The sequence below is a fragment of the Monodelphis domestica genome, chromosome 4, assembly GCF_027887165.1.
Source record: "Monodelphis domestica isolate mMonDom1 chromosome 4, mMonDom1.pri, whole genome shotgun sequence".
Lineage (NCBI taxonomy): Eukaryota > Metazoa > Chordata > Mammalia > Didelphimorphia > Didelphidae > Monodelphis > Monodelphis domestica.
In genome coordinates this window covers 181,614,360-181,626,617 of record NC_077230.1, presented here as the reverse complement: position 1 = coordinate 181,626,617, position 12,258 = coordinate 181,614,360, and the positions used below count along the sequence as shown (strand labels likewise).

The window sequence follows — 12,258 nt, the reverse complement described above, 5'->3', positions numbered from 1 at the left end:
CTGGAGTTAAGGCTAGCCTTGTTTTGGACTCCTTACAGTCCTGGAATAATTTTATAAGATGTCTGGGATGATGGAATGGCTTATATTTTCCATCTCTTAGGATGCATAGAGAGAAGACCTAGAAAACACTGCTCTTAAAGATCTGAAATTGGAAGCCTAGGAAAAAGCCAGTTAATATGGTAGGAAAAACTGAAGCACCCCTTGTCAATAGGAAGGCAAGGATAGACATCTGTAGTGTCTCCTCCCATTACCCTTCTCCAAGGGAGACATAAATTCCATCAAGGAGGCAAAGCAGTATAGGGACCTGTAAACCCTAAAATATCTTAGACTTATAAATGTTGGAAATTTCACCATTGGGAAATGTCATACTTGGAAAATTTCTTACTGATAGTCTATTGGAATGTGAACCCCATTGGCATGGGAGGTTCTTCCTCCTCCCTTCTTAAGATTACTTTAGGACAGAAACCTTTTGCTGAACAATGAATAGGGCTTTGACCTATGCTTAAGCATAGAACAGGAATTTCTTTGAGTCATGATTGATTTTAGAATTTATACAATAGAGATACTTGGAATGACAGAACCAGGTCTTGGAAATTGCAATCTCCACCCTACTCAGTCCTAACAGGATTTAGGAAGGGCTGTAGCAAAGGATCAAGATTTATTATTTGAGAATACGACCTTCAACAGACATGTGCAAAGCCACAGACCTCTGGGCGGTCCTGGGTTAAGCTGGAGCCACCATTGGCACAGGGAAGACATGGACAGTGATTGGTAGATGTGAGAACTGAGGGGAGGGAACTTGGATGGTTTGCTTAAAGAGAGAGGGGTCGGAGGACTGGGGTGGTTGGTTGGAGAGTTTTGGCTCTGAGTGGTTGGAGAGGTGCTCTGAGAAGCTTGCTCTGAAGGAAGCTGGAGGTGGAGGCCCCTGAGACTGTTTCTCCATTTTGGTCACGTGAGTAATAGGGACTGATCTCCTTTCTTTGCCCCAGCTATCTAAGGGCTTGGGCCTTTTGGCCCAGCCTAAACAGAAGGGGTATTTAAGCCCTATTCCCTTCTCTCCCCTTTCTCTCTCCCTCTCTCTCTCTATCTCTAATACCTTTCTTCCTCCTGTTTGTAATTAAACTCTATAAAAGGTTGACGGCTGACTTGAGTTTTCATTTAGGAATTACATAGCTGAATTCCTTGGTGACCTTAAATTAATATATATCAGTCTTTTAAAGTGATTTCCTTGTCATAGGGCCAGAGACTGGCCACTCTATTCTTCTCAGAGAGGGGTTACCAGGATGGAGCGGCAACTGTCTGCCCCCTTACATAGATTTAGTTTAGGAAAAGTGACTTTAAGGTTCAAGCTAAACTTCTGATTGCTCTTCATTAATGGGGAAGGTCCAAGAAGGAAGACTGGTGAGCTGGTCAGCAAGCTTTATATCCAAGCTTTGACTGCCCACCAAATGCATGTTCCCCAATGAATACACATAGTAAATATAGCAAAGAAATTCATTTAACTAAGTTGATAGAAAAATAGAAATCAGAAATCAAAAATAGAAATACTTCTAAGAACATATGCTAGATGATACAGGTTGAAGGAGTTCTCCCATTGGGAACAAGCTTTCTGGGCTCAGGAAAATACCCTAAAGTCTCTAGTATAGCAAGGATAAGGGATGGAACAAATTGCTAGCTCCTTTCTCTTTCCAGGGTCTGTCTTTCCCTTCAGGGACCCAAAGAGAGGTCAGCATTGCACATCTTCCCTCTCCAAGTGGAAAGCTAGAAGAGCCAGCAGACAACGGTGCTCTTCCACCCCCTCATGCAGGCAAGGGGAAGCCATCTCCACTGATGGAGAGAGCCCCATATGGATGGACTTTGGGGCTTGGCTTACAGTAGGAATTGCTGAAAGAAGAAAGGTTGGGAGATTTGGGAAATGAAAAAGAATCAGTCATAGTACATGGTCAAGGGGAATTCTTCAGTTTACTTGGTTTGGGTATTTGTCATTTCTTAATACTTTATATTTAAGGACTGATGTATGAAAAGATACAGAGATACAGGGAAGTAAGTAGGATAAGGAGACCAAAGCTCTGGCTCAGGGATTGACATTTTACAGGGCGGAGGAGAGGGAGCTTCTTCCCTCTTCCTGTTTGGAGACTGTTGTCCTGATGTTTGCAAGCCTGCAGATGAGCCCCCTTCCCCTAGCTCATCCCCTAATTTGAGGGAAGGTCTCCTAGGATGGGGAGAGAATGGGCTACCTTAGCAGTGGAGCTACTTCATGGATGGGTCATCATCGCTCTCTAAAGCTTCCTCAGAGGGGAGAGAGAAGATTTAAGGTAGGAAAATAGAGAAAGGATAGAAGTTTTAGATACCACGAGGGGGATGACGGAGTCGAAGTAGAGATATGAGGTGGCAGGAATGAGTCTTTATTAATTACCAATGAGCCACAGCCAAGCTCTGATCAAAGGACCCTTCCGAAGGCTTTTACCAGTCCAGAGATCCAGATTCAATACCACACAGGTCGGAGAGATGATAGAGAAAGATTAGAAATGGAGCCTGGCCCAAGGCCAGGCCCCAGCTTGGACAGGCATCAGTGCGAGCTGGAAGGGAGGAAGAGCAGAAGAGAGAAAGGCGGAGCTGGCTGGGCCCTATTTATATGCAAATATACATAGTACATAGGGATGATTCTCATTGGTTAATGACAAGGTATAGGTGTGGTTTCTCTTAACCAGGTAAGCACAAAGAAACCTGTGTTCCCACCTAACCTGGGGGAAGCTGGGGTCAAGGGTCAGAGGCTTTCCCAGCCATGTGCAATACTGAGCATGCTCAAGACTGAGCATGCTCTCTTCTAAGGCAATCTGTACATACCAACTGTTTCCCTTGCCCATAGCTAGGGGTGGACTGCTACACTCTCATGGTTCCTGGACTTCCCTCATTCCTTTTTCTTCCTTCTTCTGCCTCAACTCTTACTATCATCTCTGCCCTGCTCACCTTTAGGCTTTTTAGTGCATAAGCATTCTCTGTGTCCCTTTCCACTCCAATAACTGGAATATTACTCTATTACATTTTTATTTTTAGTAAAATTTGTTTTGTATTATTTTACTGTTAAGAAACTTCTTTCAATTTACATCTCTTCTTCTCTCTGACATTTCTAACATCTTCTAATGCTCATTGCAATACAGCTTTTTCCTGAAGATGAAATGGAAGGGGTTTGGCTTTTATCTTTGTAATCTCAGTGTCTGACAGAGTAACTCGTACTTTTTTTGGTCTATACTTATGATTCCAACAGTGTAAATAATTCTCTCCTACCTCTCTACCTCCATGCAGATCTGTATCACTTTTCCAAATTATAATCTTAGAGAGTTGCTTGGAGATATTGAAAGTGCTTTGCCCGGCGTCACAAAGCCAGTATGTTACATACATACATACACATACATACAAAATGAGATTTGAATAGGGGATGCACAAAATTATCCTTCCTGTTTCCTGCCAATCATTTTTGTGACTTCAAACTTTGATATCTTGGAGATGATGAACTCCCTGCTGCTTCCTGCCTGATAGTGGCTAAAAATTTGACCTCAGATACTTACTAGTTGTGTGACCCTGGGCAAGTCACTTTACCCTGTTTGCCTTAGTTTCCTCATTTATAAAATGAACTAGAGAAGAAAATGGTAAACCATTTCAGTGTCTTTGCCAAGAAAACCCCAAATGGGGTCATGGAAATTTGGTCATGACTGAAAATGACTGAAAAACAACAGAGAAATTATAAACGTGACCCTAACACTTTGGTATGTTGTTTAAATAAATGATTCCATGGTTTGTTTTCTTATTCACCATTAACTTTCTTTCTTCCTTCCTTTTTCTTTTGTTCTTTGCTTTTATCTCTTCCTCCCTTCCTTTTTTCTTTTCTTTCCTTTTCTTTTTTTCCTTTTCTTTCCCCTTCTCTCTCTCTTTCTCTTTCTTCCCCTCTCTCTTCCTTAATTTCTGTCTTAGAATTATTAAAAAAAGAACAGGCAATCAGGGTTAAGTAACTTGCCCAGGGTCACACAGCTATTTATTTCTTTGCCTCTAACAGTGTATACAGTTTTAAAACCACATACATTGCTATTTGATTGGAGAAATTTGCCTCCCATAAGCATCTAGTCAGAAGCTGAAAAACCATGCTTGGCCCATATAGACTCAGTATCACTTAAGTGTGTTTCTACCAGAAAAAAGTCCTCTTATTAACATTCTGGATAGGTGAAACCTCAAGTCTGTTTTCAAACCTAGATCTCAATTGCCATAAAGACTCATCACTTCCATTCAATAATGCTTCAAGTGCACTTCCCCCTCAAAGGAAGAACTGTAAATTGATTTCCAAAACTGCACCTGATACACATTCTTTTAGGCTTTTTTTTTTAACCCCTTACCTTCCATCTTGGAATCTGTACTGAGCATTGGTTCCAAGGCAGAAGGGTAATAAGGGCTAAGCAATGAAGAATTCAGTGACTTGCCCAGGGTCACACAGCTAGGAAGTGTCTGAGGCCATATTGGAGAGTAGGACCTCCCATCTCTAGTCTTGGCTCTCTATCCTCTGGGCCATCTAACTGCCCCCCTTTCAGGTGGTCTTCCATGTTTAAATGACTGGTAATTCCCAGACAGTATCCTTAGTGGATGCCCTTGAGCTTGCCTCTGTATATACTTTTCTACAGCCTCTAAATTCCCCTTACTCTAATCATCTTGAAGTTTACAACATTTTCATGAAACACAGGTTCTGTTCTGCAAATCAATAATCCTTTATGAATAATAACATTGATAAATTAGTAATATTTTTCAGTGCCCTCACAATGTTGTGCCATCATCCAAGATTTAGCCAAACACCAAACAGCAAGAATGAATTTGGCCAAACAATTTGATCAATTCTACAACACAATTGTCAACACACTTGACACAGATGACATCTTACAGTTGTCAACCACAGTTATCAGATTATAATAATTATAAATGTCCTCTTAGACATAGGTCAGAAATAAAAGTAACATAATCAAAATGTTTAAAAATAATAATACTTAAAATATAAGGTTTGAGCAAGAATTCAGGAAATCTTACTGAAAAGCAAGCAAAACAACAGTAACAGCAAAAAATAATTAAATATTTAGCATTATATTTAAAGTCACTAAGAAAAAAACATCCTGGATGAAGATTTTCAATTTTTAACTCCCTTTTATAATAATTACATCATTTTAAGCCTTAGGGGCAATCTGATTGCCTCTAAGGTCTACATAGTTCCTTCTTCCACTTTAAGGAGTTTATTTAAAATAATAAGTTCAGTTATAATTGCTCTAAGCCCCGAATTAGGAAAATTTCTAACATTTAGTCAAGTGTTAGGTTCTCTCCCTAACTTTACATTTATTCTATATTTAGTTAACCATTGGCCTCTTTGTGGTTGAGGCAAAATTCTATTTATTAGAAACATTTGGGTAACAAAACAACAGATTATATAGTATAGTATGGATAAACAGGTACCAGCAACAGAAGTTGGGGAAGGAGTTGACCATTTCGCAAGACTTCCTTCAGCCTAGATCTTCTTTGAGATATTTGTAGAGCCAGGGACCCTGTCCAGTATCTACCTTCCCTTCTCTGCAACATTTCAGTCCTCCCTTTGCTCCTGGGAGTGTGCTGGAATGCCGCAATTGCTCCAACCTCTCAAATGAATGCAGTTCTAACTAGTTTTATATCTGGTGCATGACCAAGTTTTTTCAGCCTGTCCAAACATGATTTCTGCATAATAGCTACAGTTTGAAAGACTTTTTCCCTTCTCTAAAGTTTATGGGATTGATTGGAAAGCTTAAAGTTTAAGAGGCGTTGAGGTTCAGCTAAATCGATGACCTCCATCTTTGTAAGTGCACCATTTTTTTGTAGCTTCTCCACATGAACGACTTCCACTTTCTGTCTTTGCCAATTTGCAGGGTGTGAGGGGAAACCTCAAAGTTGTTTAATTGTGCATTTCTCTTACTATTAATGATTTGGAGCTTGTTTTCAGGTGGTTCTGGTTGTCTTCTCATCTTGTCCCTTGAAATGACAAAATTACTATTTTAAAAATGCGCAAGTATCAAATTTATCACTTTCACATCTCATGCTTGTTTGTTAGAGAAGCTGTTTAAAATCCCCGACATGGCATTTAGAATGTGCTGAAGTGATAAAAGTAAATTAATGGCAGGGCAGAGTGTGCAATTAATTTACGGCATGTTAGCTAAGCAAAGAATTGTGTTTGAGTACCATAGCTCCTATGTGATAGATCTTTGTAGATTTTCAGGGAAGAGGTTATTGATTATCCCAACAGATAAACAATTGTCTTTCACGGTTTATGTAATTCTTATAGATTATCACATAATTGGGAGGGGACAAGAGCCCCGTAAATGAAATAGTAGGGAGAACAATAAATGATGTTCTTCCCTTTGGTGTAAGATTATGAGACATTCGCTGCTGAAAGTGGGAAATATTTCTTTGTCAGAATATCAGCCTTCATTTAAAGGAAACTGCTTAATCCAAAACAGCAGTAAAACGACTCTCTTGGATAAAATTTTTAATGTAAGCTGTCACCCAGTTAGAACTGAAGTTTAGAAGCACACCATTCTTCATTTTATTTCCTCCATGCATTTTTCTCTAGTGTGATAGGTGTCTTCTTTCACATAATGAACATGGAAATATATGTTGTGTGACAACAGATGTACAACATATTACCTGCCATTTTAGGGAGGGAGAAAGAATGGTAAAGTGAGAGAACCTGAGTCACAGAATGTCAGAAAACAAGTATTAAAAGTGGAGGAACTCCATGGGGACTGGAAGAACCTCCAGGAAGTGATGCAGAGCGAAAGGAGCAGAACCAGGAAAACATACACAGAGACTGATGCACTGTGGTACAATCGAAGGTGATGGACTTCTCCATTAGTGGCAATGCAGTGATCCTGAACAACCCGGAGGAATCTATGAGAAGGAACACTATCCACATTCAGAGGAAACACTGTGGGAGTAAAAACACAGAAGAAAAACAACTGCTTGATTACATGGGTGGAGGGGATATGACTGAGGAGAGACTCTAAATAATCATCCTAGTGCAAACATCAATAATATGGAAATGGGTTCTGATCAAGGACACATGTAATACCCAGTGGAATTGCGGGTTGGCTGCAGGAAGGATGGGGGAAAGGGAGGGAGGGAAATAATATAATTCTTGTAACCAAGGAATAATGTACTTTTTTGACTAAATACATTAACTTAAAAAAATAAAATAAAAATAAATAAAATATTAATTCTAAAAAAAGAAAAGTATTAAAATTGTATGAATATTTTTAAAAGATATACAAAAAAAGATAAGCACTTAGAAAAAAAGATCTGAAGTTTAAAGAGCAGAGTGGCAAATGACAGGCTGCTTTTCCACCCATCTTTGCGTTACAGAGTATGAAAAGAACCATTGGCCAGAAAAATCACCTTTTGGCCCCAGCTCGCCCCCATCCTTCCTCTGCCAGGAGCTGTCTCTGTTCATCAATGCATAAAAGGAGGACAGATTGATGGGTACAACCTGCTAGCAGCCTGGGCGGTGGGGTGGGAGTTCTGCTTCTGGAAATCTCTGATGATGTGTAATGGAGGGATTCCCAGGTCTGGGCAAGAGCAGGGATTTTGTGATTATGGCTTCCTGGTTCACAGCTGACCACCAGAGTTACAAGAACTACAATGTGGTTCAGAGTCGGCCACCAGCTGAGCTGGGTGAGGTGCCCAGCGAGCCCCAGGAGTGACCTGTAGGATGTAGCCCAGCAGGGAACTGACCAGGCAGAAGAGATGCTGTCTGCAGGCAAGGAAGCAATTCTTATCAGTTGCCCCATTCAAAAGGGAACTTGGTGAGGTAAAAGCTTTGCAACAACCATTTTAAGTTTGAGCTCCCAATGAGGGTAGCTGGGTGGGTTGAGAGCCAGGCTCAGAGGCAGGAGGTCCTTTAATCAAATCTGGCTTCCTAGCTGTGTGACTGGGCAAATCATTTAATGCTCATTCCCCTTAACTCTTTTCTGCCTAGAAATCAATACATAGTATTGTTTCTAATTCAGAAGGTATGGATTAAAAAAAAGTCTGAGCCCTCTGCCCCACCCCAAAATCTAGCTGGCCAATTTGGTAATACCTTTCTTTATCCTTAGGGAGAGGGTCCTTTAAGGGGAGACCCATACTCAAAGTCTTTCCAGTTTGGCAGAACTTTCCAGAACTCGGGCTAAACGGGTCTGTAATCTTTGTGAATATGTATTGCAATTTCAATTAGGACTTCAGTCAAATGCCAACTTTTATTTTTTTAAAAGAATATTTTTTTACACCAAAGTCCATTTTTTGTATATATGACCCCACCTCTAACAAATCTTCCCTTGTAATAATTAAAAAGTTAAACAATATAATTGTATATATGACATTCTCCACCTATAATCTTTCAAATCTCGACTGAAAAGAGGATGCATTTTTATCATCTTTTCTCTAGGTCCAAGACTGATCATTATGTAACTCTAATGTAAGTTCAACTTCCTTCCAGCATTCTTATCATTTATCTAATTGTTCTAGTATGCTATTCTTCTCCTAGTTCTTCATTCTTTTCTCTCCATCAATTCCTACAAAGCTTTCCATGTTTCTCTGGATTTTTTTTATGTTAAATTTTCCTGCAAAGTAAAATTCAGCGATACTCAAAGACTACAATTTGTAGGGCTATTTCCAAATAGACAGGGATCCACCTATTGTCAGTTTTGTTTTGTTTTGTTTTGACTTTGCTCCATTAAAAGTGCTGTTATGAATATCTTGGGCTACTTGGAGTTTTTTCTTTTTTTTTCTTTTTTCCTGTTTTTGACTTCCTTGGGATATACTGTAGGTCCCAATGAGGACAAGTTAAAAATCTCTGCGCAGTCACATAATTTGAATTTGCATAGGATATTCCACTGGACCAGAACAAATGACCATATTGGACACAATTATAACTTCAAATAGTGCAGATCTGAACATGTATAATCACATTAAGCAGGTTCTGTATTCACACCAACTTGGACCTAGCTACATGTAGGACCTCTGGATCAAAGGATAGAATGAGGCTACTACTGACTTTTCTCCCAATTTCTATTACAAACCACTTGGACCAGTCCACAGCTCCACAAATAGTGTTTTCATTTTCGGGTCTTCCCACAGATTTTCCAGCATTGATTACGTCTGTCTTTTGTCATCTTTTTCATAAACAAGTCTTTAAAAAATGAATCCATGAAACAGGCTTGCTATGGTAACGAGAGATCATTAGCTATTTTGTTTCATTATTTTAGCCAACCAGAAATCTCTTCCATGAAATTTATAGTAGTCAAGTGCACAATCCTTGCTTAGCACTAGGCAGTTTTGTGATTGAACTAACAATAACTCTTTCAGAATGTCTTTTTAGTCTTGAAAGATCATCGATGGCTTTTTACATTTCAGCAGAGGCAGGCTGGCTCAGTTTGAAACAGTCTTAGCCGTCAGCAAACGTTCTGTGGCTGGGCCAGACCAGTAGTTAGGGACACGTGTAACACTGTCAGTGGTTTTAGAAGGCTGCTCAACTGTCTAATCCCTGTGCCACAGGACAGAAGGAAAGAGATTCTCTTTTCTGACACAATTAACGGCTATTGGTGGCATCATCTGGTACATCCCAATCCCTGGAAAAAATCAGTATATTTCTGTAAACTGAGGAAAAGCATCACTTCAAAATGGAGGATCAGCTTGTTCTTCAATGTTAGCAGAAACACTTCTGAATAAGGTGATTCTTCGGTCTTGATTGGTTTAAAGCTAGTGGAAGGCCAGGCGGCTCTGGCTGATTCCCAGATTCTGTGTTCGTGGTATGCAGCAGGGGGAAGCTTCGGACATGGGTCAAGGTTTTATTTTATTGGGTTCAAAGGGACATTTTTAGGGCTTTTCAGAAACTTGAAGGAAAATTTACTGGATGGTTCATTGATAGCATTCCTGGAAAAGCTGTGAGAGAATAATGAATCATTAGAAGCAGCTAAGCAATACGGTGGGGAGCATACTGGATCTGGAGTCAGGAAGACCCAAGTGTAAGTGCAGCCTCTGCGGCAAGTGTTCAAGTTTTTCATCTGTTAAATGAGGACAATGATAGCTCCTGCTCCCCACTGCGGTGGTGAGGGAGCACAAAATGAGGCAGCATTTGTGAAATGTTTGCACACCTTAAATCGCTGTTCACTGTTAATTGGATATGAGTTAGAGGATTTCTTCCCGAGACAGGCCTGGAGACAGGAGGTCCTGGGTTCAAATTTGGCCTCAGCCATTTCCTACCTCTGTGACCCTGGGCAAATCATTTAACTCCAATTGCCTGGCCCTTACAGCTCTTTTGCTTTGGAACTGATATTTAGTACGGATTCTAAGATGGAAAGTAAAGGTTTAAAAAAAAAGAAACATCCCCCCTCTAAGCCTGGGGCACAATGCCTTGTGAATGGACACAGTCAGGAGGAAATGGTGGCACAGGACACAGAAGAAGCATGTATACCCCAGGCAAACATATGCAGGAGTATTTAAGGCTCACACCTGGTGGAAGGGGCAGCTCCGGCCCACGTGGCTGTAGGGCGGCAGTGTTAGACTGAAAAAAGGAACAGGGGCCACCCTGTACAGAAAGAGCTCGAGGGCACCCGTCTGTGTCTTATTTGTAAAATAGTATCTACACTTGAAGGTATTTTTATTCCTACTTATTAATTTTATTCCTAGTAATTCCTATTCGTTTCCGTTACATTTGAAGCTGGTCAGGCCGCTCTGTGGACACCTTGGCTGGAAACAATTGGATGGGCTCCTGGTTTTTACCACAAGCTCTTTTCATGGGGGTCGCACCCATCGGTCTCCTTGTCTAAAACGGAGAAAATATTCCCCAGAGTCCCTATTTCACAGGGTGGTTCCGAGGTAAGAGCTTTGTAAATCTTGTAACCACCAGTTACTTCCACAGTAAGCGTCCAGTAAGGCAGAGAAGAGTGCCTGAGCTGAATTGGAGATGGCGCGTGGAGGTCTCGGGCAATGGCAGGGTGCATTTTTTCCTCCTGTGGGTGTCTAGGAGTATGCGGCCCTCTGAGAACTCCTCCGTCCCGAGAGCTTGGCCATTCCTCCCGTTCCAACTCTCACCGACTAGAGAGCCACATGGCTCCCCATGGACGCTTCTGGGCGTTGCGTTTTGAGGCCACGGACGTGTCCCTGGAGACTCCCCGGCGGGTCTCCGAAGTCGCGCTGTGGACGACGCTTTTAAGAGCCTCTTATTCCGAAGATGAGGCTGGCTCGAAATTCGGGTCTTCTGGTCCAGCCTGGTTCGAGAGGAGCCCTTTCCGGACGTTCTTGAGCAGCCGTCAGCGAGGCACTAGAAGCCGTCCCCTATGAGAAGTCCCCCGCTCCTCCCGCCAGGGGCGCACTTCTCAGGCTGTTCTGTAGGGAACTTTTCCCTCAAGCCAAGTCTAAATCAGCCCTCGGGACCTTCCACCCGGTCCTCCAAGTTCTGCCTCTGGGTGTGTGCCTCCCCTCTGGACAGCTCAAATACTTAAAGACAATGACTTCATCTCTTCTGGTATTTTAGAAAACGATCCTGAAGTCCGTCAGAACCCGGGTTTAATGGTTTGGCTCCGCCACGGTACTGGGCTCCGTTTCTTTCGGGGTGGGAGGGTTCAGACTGGCCCTGGCTTCCTCCCACGGTAGTTTGTGTAGGAAACGCCTGGTATTTTTCTCTGTGAATTATAAACCGAGAGCCCCGGAACTAGTTATCCGCTATGTAACAAATGTAAGTAACTGTGATGAGGGGCGGGGTTTGAGTCGATCACTGGCCCGTCCCAGCACGATCACGGCTCCACCATCCACCCGCTTACGTGGACATTATCTGCACCTTTCTCTCTTGCCTTCGACTCCCCGCTCGCAACGCCCCGGGGTGGCAAGTGAGCCCAAACCTGTCTGCTCCCAGCGTGGGACTTTGAAGTGAGCCCGGTGGGTGTGAAAAGGCTTTTCTGGGAAGTCAAGAGAGTTGTGACAGCGGCATCTTGAATGGGCCAGAGATGACTACAGATTGTTAAGGTGTGTGTCAGTGTGCCTTTCTCTGACAGAAATAAAAACTCAGGTGTCCTTCTAGACCCGCAGGCCAGGCATTGCAGGGCATAGGCCTCCCCTGAACCTGCCCACATCCTCGCTCCGGCTGCTTCTTCTGCTGTTTACTGGCACCTCATCCACTTGCATCAAGAGGGTAGCGGAGGACAGGATGACTGGACCGGCTGTACCGAC

At 42.1% G+C, this 12,258-nt stretch overlaps 1 long non-coding RNA gene across 1 annotated transcript; it reads right to left on the bottom strand.

Moving 5' to 3' along the window:
• Nucleotides 1–2,384: 2,384 nt before the first annotated feature.
• On the bottom strand, nucleotides 2,385–7,260 carry LOC103093707 (uncharacterized). Its single transcript, XR_467609.3, has 2 exons — nucleotides 6,859–7,260; nucleotides 2,385–6,030 (listed from the first exon to the last, which is right to left on the bottom strand). It is a non-coding gene; the product is annotated as an uncharacterized LOC103093707 (long non-coding RNA).
• Nucleotides 7,261–12,258: the final 4,998 nt, after the last annotated feature.